Genomic DNA, 11,602 nt, shown 5'->3' on the forward strand with positions numbered 1-11,602 from the left:
ATTAGATGGAAGAATTTGATGTTCTTTTGCTGATGTATGTGTTCCTCCCTTTCTTTGCTGACTGAGCTGATTTGAGATGCTTCCATGATTAGTTTGTTACTCCCCATAATCATCTATTTTTGAGCTTTATCCTCTTCCTTGATTTTGTCAACCCCTGAGTTGAGCCAAGACTCTCAGTTCTGACCTTTTCCAATGTTCTTATACCATTAAATCTATAATTCAGAATGGGACAAGATTGACTAGAAAATGCCATTTTCTCCTTTGACCTTTTCTCTGATAATTTGCATCATACTATTTCTCCATTCTCCATTTACTTGCTACATGGTTTCTATTTTCTTGACGTGACCAATTACCCAACAATCCCTTAGGCTATCACAGTTAGCAACACAAATGTTCTTGCCTGATTTTTGAAATAATTATCTTTCTAGAAGGGAATAAATTGGGAAAATATTTCTAAAGTTAAAGGTTCTGACAAAGGTCTCATTCCCAAAATATATAGAGAATTGACCCTAATTTATAAGAAATCAAACCATTCTCCAATTGATAAATGGTCAAAGGATATGAACAGACAATTCTCAGATGATGAAATTGAAACTATTTCCACTCATATGAGTGTTCCAAATCACTACTGATCAGAGAAATGAAAATTAAGACAACTCTGAGATATCATTACACACCTGTCAGATTGGCTAAGATGACAGGAACAAATAACGATGAATGTTGGAGGGGATGTGGGAAAACTGGGACACTGATGCATTGTTGGTGGAGTTGTGAAAGAATCCAGCCATTCTGGAGAGCAATTTGGAACTATGCCCAAAAAGTTATCAAAATGTGCATACCCTTTGATCCAGCATTGCTGCTATTGGGATTATATCCCAAAGAAATACTAAAGAGGGGAAAGGGACCTGTGTGTGCCAAAATGTTTGTGGCAGCTCTTTTTGTTGTAGCTAGAAACTGGAAGTTGAATGGATGTTCATCAATTGGAGAATGGTTGGGTAAATTGTGGTATATGAAGGTTATGGAATATTATTGCTCTGTAAGAAATGACCAGCAGGAGGAATACAGAGAGGCTTAGAGAGACTTACATCAACTGATGCTGAGTGAAATGAATAGAACCAGAAGATCGCTGTACACTTCAACAACAATACTGTATGAGGATGTATTCTGATGGAAGTGGAAATCTTCAACATAAAGAAGATCCAACTCACTTCCAGTTGATCAATGATGGACAGAAATAAGGAACACTGGGAAATAAATGTAAATTGTTAGCACTACTGTCTATCTACCCAGGTTACTTATACCTTTGGAATCTAATACTTAATGTGCAACAAGAAGATGGTATTTACACACATATATTGTATCTAGGTTATAGTGTAACACATGTAAAATGTATGGGATTGCCTGTCATCGGGGGGAGGGAGTGGAGGGAGGGAGGGGATAATTTGGAAAAAATGAATACAAGGGATAATGTTATTTTTAAAAATTGCTCATGCATATATACTGTGGGGAAAAAAATCTAAATAAATAAATAAATAAAGAGTTAGACATGACTGAAATGACCAAAATACCAAAAAAAAAATTATCTTTCTAGACATTCAAGTTGTAATAGTCTCCTAATTGGTATCTCTACCTTCAGTTTCTTCCATTTCCTTTCTATCTTCCACAGAACTGCTCCCTTGCTCAGTTTAAAGAATTGAGCCCAGGATTTAAGGCCCTCCAAAATCCCATTTTACCCTAATTTTCCTGTTTTATTTTATATCAAATGACAAAGTATTTTGTAAATCTTAAATTACTATGTAAATTTTAGCTATTATTAGATTTTTAGATTACTATCAGATCAGAAGATCTTAACCTAGTACCAAAAAATTTGGAACTTTTTAACTTGCTAAATTTATTTCAACATAATTGCTTAACTCGTAATCCCATATATTTATTTTATTTACGAAAAAACATGATTTTGGTTCATCAGACTGCCAGTGAAATTCTATCACACACACATACACACACACACACACACACACACACACACACACACACACTCACATCAAGAATCCCTGTTTTAGGTATTCTATCTTCCACTCAAATTGAACTATTTCCTAAACTTGGCACTCTCCCCCCCCCCGGCCATGAATTTATGTAATCTACCTGCTATCCCTGAAAATAAATTTTTTCTCATTTCAGCCTCACTGCATTTTTATTGTCTTTCAAAGCTCTACTCAGTGATCTTTCAAAATTGTATTCTGTTTTTAGTATTATGTATGGTATGTGTATGGGCATTTTCCCAAGAACTGTAGTTTTGTTCAGCACTTAGCATAGTCACTGATATGTAGTAAATGCTTAATAAATATTGATTGGCAGCATTCTTATATATGACTAACAAAATCCAACAGTTAGCGATATAAAGAGAAATTTCATTTAAAGTAACTACCAATAATATAAAATATTTGGGGATCTATCAGCCAAGGGAAAATCAGGAACTATATGAGCAAAACTACAAAACACTTTCCACACAAATAAAGTCAGATCTAACCATTTGGAAAAATATTAAATGCTCTTGGATAGGGTGAGCAAATATAATAAAGATGACAATACTACCTAAACTAATCTATTTACTTAGTGCTATACCAGACTCCCAAAAAAATTATTTTAATGACTTAGAAAAAATAACAACAAAATTCATATAGAAGAACAAAAGGCCTAATGAACTAGGAAACTAATGAAAAAAAATCAAATGAAAGTGGCCTAGCTATACCAGATCTAAAATTATATTATGAAGCAGCAGTCACCAAAACCATTTGGTATTGGCTAAGAAATAGACTAGTTGATCAGTGGAAGGTTAGGTTCACAGGACAAAATAGTCAATAACTTTAATAATCTAGTATTTGACAAATCCAAAGACCCCAGTTTTTGGTATAAGACTTTACTGTTTGACAAAAATTGCTGGGAAAATTGGAAATTAGTATGGCAAAAACTAGGCATTGACCCACACTTAACAGCGTACACCAAGATAAGATAAAAATGGGTTCATTATTTAGCCATAAAGAATGAGATTATAAATAAATGAGAAGAACATAGGATAGTTTGCCTCTCAGACTTGTTGAGGAGGAAGGAATTTGTGACCAAGAACTAGAGGTCATTATTGATCACAAAATAGAAAATTTTAATTATATCAAATTGAAAAGGTTTTGTACAAATGAAACTAATGCAGACAAGATTAAAAGGGAAACAATAAACTGGGAAAACATTTTTACAGTCAAAGGTTCTGACAAAGCCCTCATTTCCAAACTATATAGAGAATTGCCTCTAATTTCTAAGAAATAAATACATTCTCCACTTGATAAATGGTCAAAGGATATGAACAGACAATTCTCAGATGAAGAAATTGAAACTATTTCTAGCCATATGAAAAGATGTTCCAAGTCATTATTAATCAGAGAAATGCAAATTAAGACAACTCTGAGATACCACTACACACCTGTCAGATTGGCTAGAATGACAGGGAAAGATAATACAGAATGTTGGAGGGAATGTGGCAAAACTGACGCTGATGCATGGTTGGTGGAGTTGTGAATGAATCCAACCATTCTGGAGAGCAATTTGAATTGTGCCTCAAAAGTTATCAAACTGTGCATACCCTTTGATCCAGCAGTGCAACTACTGGGCTTATATCCCAAAGAGATCTTAAAGAAGGGAAAGGGAGCTGTATGTGCAAGAATGTATGTGGCATCCCTCTTTGTAGTGGCCAGAAACTAGAAACTGAATGGATGCCCATCAATTGGAGAATGGCTGAATAAATTGTGGTAGATGAATGTTATGGAATATTATTGTTCTGTAAGAAATGACCAACAGGAGAAATACAGAGAGGTTTGGAGAGACTTACATCAACTGATGCTGAGTGAAACAAGCAGAACCAGGAGATCATTATAGAGATCATTATACACTTCAACAACAATACTGCATGAGGATGTATTCTGATGGAAGTGGATATCTTCAACAAAGAGAAGATCTAATTCAGTTCCAATTGATCAATGATGGACAGAAGCAGCTACACCCAGAGAAAGAACACTGGGAAATGAATGTAAACTGTTTGCATTTTTGTTTTTCTTCCCAGGTTATTTTTACCTTCTGAATCCAATTCTTCCTGTGCAATAAGAAATTCGGTTCTGCACACATATATTGTATCTAGGATATACTGTAACACATTTAACATGTATAAGACTGCCTGCCATCTAGGGGAAGGGGTGGAGGGAAGGAAGGGAAAAATCAGAACGGAAATGAGTGCAAGGGATAATATTGTAAAAAAAAAAATTACCTATGCAATGTACTGTCAAAAAAAGTTATAATTATAAAATAAAAAAATTTAAAGTTATCAAACTGTGCATACCCTTTGATCCAGCAATATTACTACTGGGCTTATATCCCAAAGAGATCTTAAAGAAGGGAAAGGGACCTGTATGTGCAAGAATGCTTGTGGCAGCCTCTTTGTAGTGGCCAGAAACTGGAAACTGAGTGGATGCCCATCAATTGAGATGAACCAAATCAGTTCCAATAGAGCAGTAATGAATTGAACCAGCTACACCCAGTGAAAGAACTCTGGGAGACGACTATGAATCACTACATAGAATTCCCAATCCCTCTATTTTTGTCCACCTGCATTTTTTATTTCCTTCTCAGGTTAATGGTACGCTATTTCAAAGTCCAATTTTTGTGCAGCAAAATAACATATGGACATGTACACATATATTGTATTTAACATATACTTTAACATATTCAACATGTATTGGTCTACCTTCCATCTGGGGGAGGGAGTGGGGGGAAGGAGACGGAAAAGTGGAACAAAAGGTTTTGCAATTGTCAGTGCTGAAAAATTACCTATGCATATATCTTGTAAGTAAAAAGCTATAATAAAAAAAATTGATTATCACATTAGAATCTACTCAAGAAACATGATTAATATTCTTAGCTCAACTCCACCTTCATATGGAAACACCTTTATTTAGACCTAACTAAGGAAAATCACTTAGATTTAATTTCATAATAAAGCAAACATAGTTTAATTAAATTAGAAAAATCAGTCAATTGATAAACATTTATTAAGTACTTAGGGTTTCCAGGTTCTGTGATAATATCAGTGGAAGAAAAAAATTGCTCAATCACTCATGGAAGCCGTTGTAGAAGCTGGAGGCAGTTCTTGAGGTATACTGGTTGCACATAAATCAGCATTAGAAGGATAAAAATTTGCCCAGATATTCTAGTGCCTGGCACTTGTGAGACAAAAACCATTGTCTATCCTACCTTGGCCCTGAGGATAGAACCAAACCTAACCCACATGTTTTCCCTCCTTTTTTTTCTTTTTCTAGTCCTTTAATTTATCTTCAACTCAACTAATCAATCTGATCTCCATTTCTACAAAGGGTACCAAGTATCCTAAGAAGAATGGGAAAATGAAGGTATACTAGAAATGTGCTTTCCCCTGAATTAGGCCCCTTTGGGAGCACAAAAAGATTACAGATACCCAACCTGAGTTGTTCCATAGTTTCTAGAACATAACACTCAATACCCTTAAAAAAAAAAAAAAAAAAAGTAAAGTAAAAATCTATAATACACAAAATCAGCCTAGATATTTCCTCTGGGAGTTTGAAAAGTCAAGCCCTAAAGTTAAGTCCAAATTCAGAAAGAAGGCTAAAAGAATGAACCAAAAAAAAAAAAAAAAAAAAAAAAGAATCACTCTATAAAATGCTATTATGGTACTTAAGATGCTTAAGTTGCTTAAAATACACACACTTAGGGTGAGAGAATTACTGTAAAACATCTACAAGCAAAGCACTAAAAGGTAAAACAGGCACAAACTCAACTAGAATTTCTAAAAGAGATGAGGCAAGATTTTTATTTATTTTTAAAATAAATGATGAGAACACTAAAGGAAAAATTTGAAGTGAGAAAATATAAGAAAGAATTTTGAAAGGGAATTAGCAACTTAGCTAGTGATATAAAAATTTATCTAAGTTCAAATTTCCTGAAAATTAGAATAAAGTAAATAGAAAATAATGACTATCACACAAAAAGAAATATTTTTAAAGGTAAAAGACTGAAAAATATTATAAAGCATATGATATTTTGTAATAAAAAAAACTGATCTGGAAAAGAGATCAAGGAGAAATAATTTAAAAATCATTGAATTACCTAAAATCCTAGATATTATATTTCAATAATTTTTTTAAAAACTGCCCAAATCAGGGGCAGCTAGGTGGCACAGTGAATAGAGCACCAGCCTTGAATTCAGGCGGACCCAAGTTCAAATCTGGTCTCAGACATTTAACACTTCCTACCTGCGTGACCCTGGGCAAGTAACTTAACCCTAGCCTCAAAAAAAAACAAAAAAAAAAACTGCCCAACTCTCTTGAAACCAATGGAAAAAGTAAAAATAGAAACCAGTAACCAGTCACCATCCTTTAAAAAAGTAAAAGCTATGGTCAATAAAGGAATGTTTTTTGTTTAACTATACATGGAAAGGAGATGATGGGAAGTAGATTTATATTAATTGAAAACTAAATCTTAACTTGAAAACTATTTTTTTAAAATAGAGGATAACCTTAACAGCTAATTGGCAATGAAAAGAATGTTCTGGTTCACCAGCCCATGTCTAACTTATTAGGGTAATCACAAGACATTTGCCTTTATAAAAATGAACAGTGGAGGCATCCTTGAACTCTTGAAGCATAACTTCCTCTTCCCATATAATCTAGAAATTTTCAGTCAGCTATTATATGAGCAACGGATCCTCCACCTGGTATAGAATCAGCACCCAGTGCTTTACCACATGGAAGCACCCAAATAACATTCAAAACCTCTTCTTCAATTTGAATTTCAGCTAGGGAGTAATCAGCATTGAATAGTTGAGATGCGCCATAGGTCTTTTATGAGTCAAAGACCTATGGTGCATCTCAACTATTCAGTTCTAATTCATAAAAATCATAAAATATGCTTTGAATTGTTACTGTCAGCATAAAACTGAATTTCATCCACCTTCTTACTGAGCCAAGAATCCTGCATTTCTCTAAGTTTTAATTGTACCATACTTTTGATGGAATTGATTGCTACCTTCTTGGTTTCTTAGAGATGGATGAACTATTCCACTGGTATATCCTGTGGAGTTCTCATTTTTCATTTAACAGTTTATGAATTTCCCCATCATTTTCATCAAACCAAGTCTTGATGTTTGCAAATGTTCTGACCTAGATGAGTAAATGCAGTGCTATTTACCAAATCTTTGAAAGATGCCAACTCCTTTTCTGCTCCATTGTTGCCAACTGCGTAATGATTTAATTTATCCTCCAAGTTGGCAACAAAACTGCTTGCTTGCTGAAAAGATTACTTTATTGAGAACTCACCTAGGACAAGCACTCACAAGATGGTCAGAAAAAAATGATACAAGAACACACTCAAGGTCTCACTTAGGAACTTTAGAATTGATTGTATGACAAGGGAGATATTGACACAGGACTACCCAGCATCGCATGCCCTTATCAGAAAGGGTGCTGTGTTTCATGAGCAAAGCAGAATTGAAGTATCTCAGAAGAACCACGAGATGCACAAAGCTAATGTACAAATGTTCTTAAGGACTATTTGTGTCCAACCTGTGGCAGAGCATTCCAAGTTCATATTGGTCTGATCAACCACAGTTGGACCCACTATAACACAAATTTAACATACTAATGTCATTTCAATCCTCTTTGAAAATGAAGAACAACAACCAACCAATCACAATAAGATAGAAGATACCAAATTTAGAGCAACTTCTCAAGCCACATATCAAGATAAGGTCCAAATAGATGCTTACCTAAATATAAAAGTTCTCATAATAAACAGATTAGAAACATATGGGGAAAATTACCTACCACATCAATAAGTAAAACAAAAGATCATGACTAAACAAGAAATAGAGAGGATCAGAAGAGATAAAATGGGTAATTTTTGATTACATAAAATTTTAAATGGTTTGCATAAACCCAATATAGCTTTGATTAAAAGGAAAATATATGACAAGGGAAAATATTTGAAGAAAGTTGGTCTGATAAAAGTATCCTTTCTAAGAATTAAGAAACTGATTCAAAATTATAAGAACAATTCCCCAAGTGAAAAATTACTGAAGGATATGAACAGACAATTCCCAAGAAAAACAACCCAAACTACCTCTGACCATAATAAAGAAACAAACAAAAAGCCTTAAATCACTAACTAGAGAAATTCAAGTTAAAGCAATTCTGAGATTCTACTTCATACACATTAAGGTGACTAAAATGACAAAAAAAGGAAAAGACAAATATTAGAAACTGGCACACTGATGTGCTATTAGCAGACCTGTGAGTGGATACAAGCATTCTGGAAAACAATTTGGAATTACACAAAAAAGTTACAAAACAATACATGCCATTCAGCACATTTATTCCACTCCTAGGCCTATATCTAAAAGGTCCCATATGCACATAAATATTTATAGCATATATACAAATAAATATTTGTAGAACAAAGAACTAGAAACTAACAGGATACCCATCAATTGGGGAATGGCTGAATAAAAATAAATTATGACAAATAGTTTATGAATGTAATGGCATAACATAATGTAAGAAATGAAAATATAAGTGATTTCAAAGAGACATGGAAATGCCTATGTGATACAGGGTGATACACTATAACATCAATATTATAAAATAGACAATTTTGAAGACTTTAATTATTGTAGAATGAAATGAGCAGAACCAGAACAATTTGTGTAATAATAACAACATTATAAAGATAATTAGCTTTGAAAGCTATAAGAAATATGATCAATACAATGACCATCTGTGATTCCATGGAACCAATGATAAAGTATGCCATATACTTCCTGAAAAAGAGATGATGATTTAGAGAGCAAAATGAAATATATAGATATAAATGTAAGTTTGTATGAGTGTACATATATATGTGTGAGCATATTTCTTTAGCATAGCCAATAAGGGAATGTTTTCCTTGACTGAGTACTTGTTACAGGAAATCTGTTATTCTTTTTCCAATGGAATAAGAGTGGGAGGAAAAAGAAAAAAAGATTTTCTTTAATTTAAAAAATGTATACCTTTTTAAATGAATTTACTTGTTCTAATAGAAATAGCATATGGTTTTTAAACGGTTCTTAAAGACCTAATTAGACTCAGTAATTTTGCCCTATAATTCTATGCAAAAATTAACGGTGTCAAGATTTATTCATAACTAAATTTCCAATTTAAATCAACCCTTCTGAGTTAATCTCCATTCTCTAAAGCATTGTCACTGCAGTAAATATATTATCACTCACTCAGGGCCTTTGTCCAGTCCTTCATATATCTTGCAATATAAGATGAATCAGTAGACAATTTCTAGGACTAGAATGAGCCCTAAAAATTATGACACCTGACCACCTTTCTTGAGCAGATGAAGATTAGATCAGAATCCTTACTGTAATTATATACTCCTGCACTTTTTAATCATAGGAAGTCATGTCATTTTATAGATAGTGTCAAAAGATAAGGATAGGAACCAAACTTATAAGGATTAGAATAGGGACCAGGTTTTTCCTTACATAGGGAATTCCCTGGTGAGGAAACTCCCTTTAACAATGCAAATAAGTATCTTCTCTGTAATTTATTGTTTAAAAGGGTTTCCTATATAGCACTGAAGTTACCTGACTTGCCTAGGATCACAGAGCAAATATGTGTCAAAGTCAGGCCTTGAAAACAGATCTTCCTAGTTTTAAGATTAACTATCTATGCCCAAAAAGTTATCAAACTGTGCATACCCTTTGACCCAGCAGCGCTACTACTGGGATTATATCCCAAAGAAATACTAAAGAGCGGAAAGAGACATATATGTGCCAAAATGTTTGTGGCAGCTCTTTTTGTTGTAGCTAGAAACTGGAAGATGAATGGATGTCCATCGGTTGGAGAATGGTTGGGTAAATTGTGGTATATGAAGGTTATGGAATATTATTGCTCGGTAAGAAATGACCAGCAGGAGGAATATAGAGAGGCCTGGAGAGACTTAAATCAACTGTTGCTGAGTGAAATGAGCAGAACCAGAAGATCACTGTACACTTCAACAACAATACTGTATGGGGATGTATTCTGATGGAAGTGGAAATCTTCAACATAAAGAAGATCCAACTCACTTCCAGTTCATCAATGATGGACAGAGGTAGCTGCACCCAGAGAAGAAACACTGGGAGGGGAATGAAAATTGTTAGCACTAATATCTGTCTGCCCAGGTTGCATGTACCTTCGGATTCTAATGTTTATTGTGCAACAAGAAAATGATATTCGCACACATGTATTGTACCTAGACTATATTGTAACACATGTAAAATGTATGGTATTGCCTGTCGTCGGGGGGAGGGAATAGAGGGAGGGGGGGTAATTTGGAAAAATGAATACAAGGGATAATATTATAAAATATATATATATATAATAAAAAAAAATAAAAAAAAAATAAAACATTAACTATCTACTATACAATACCACCCTATTATATAGGGAAAGATGAGGGAGAGAGATTTAAAAATATTTTACTTGATTAAATCGAGATATGTTTGATGAATTCTCATTCAACAATTTGTTTTACCAGGCAAAAAAGTTACCTTGTGCAACTTAATGAACAAATTTCCATTCTGTAGGCACAGCCAAGAAATTTTCCTCCCTATACAACCTCTCAATATAGTATAAATATAGATTTATACTATTTATACTAATGGTCCTGTTTCAAGTATTTGAAAAATCTTTGCTCTGTTTTTCCCAAGAAGCAAGTACAATGTCCATTTTTCAAATAGTAATTGAAACATGTACAAAGGTCAACCTGTTTGCTTAGTTACTAATTTCAGCAAGAATTGGAAAGATCTCTGAGAACTAAGAACTGGCTTACAGTGTCCTCTCTGTCACAGGCTAACCATATGATCTTAGGGAAGTTATAACTTTTCTCAGAGATTGAGCTGTCTCATCTTAAAAAAAAAATGGAGAGAACAAATTATATTGACCTCAAAAACTCCAAGTTTAAATATCTGAGTTAATAAGGTATAACTTATCCTTCAGACTTTGGGACATTAATGTGGTAAAGTATCTTTGTGCTTTTTAGAGGTGGGACAGTAAGGTTTGTTTAATCTAGTGATCTTAGGCCTTTGCTTGAGCCAGAAATCATCAGGAAATTCTCCCTCAAAATTTAAACATTGAATTCAATTTTTCTGAGGAAATGTGCCTACTATTCTTTTGAATGTTGGAGGCTAGTAGGAGAAAACCCGCCAATGGAGCATTATAAATCCAAAAAACTCTAAATTCATTTAAGTGGTTATTAGCCTCTGATTCTAATATTCCAATATGAGCAAACTTATGGTAGGGATTTTTCCTATATTTAGTTTATCTAAGTGGCATATTTGTTTACATGTGCATATTTTCCTTCCTCCAAGTGAGTGTATGCTCCTTGAGATCAGGAACAGTTGGATTTTTGTCTTTCTCTTCCTGACAGGACTGTCACATAGCGGGTGATTAAGGAATGGTAGTTGATTGATTATTCTCTTTCTTATTTCTGTCAAAGGACT

Source organism: Sminthopsis crassicaudata, chromosome 4 (genome assembly GCF_048593235.1).
Source record: "Sminthopsis crassicaudata isolate SCR6 chromosome 4, ASM4859323v1, whole genome shotgun sequence".
Taxonomy (NCBI): Eukaryota; Metazoa; Chordata; class Mammalia; order Dasyuromorphia; family Dasyuridae; genus Sminthopsis; species Sminthopsis crassicaudata.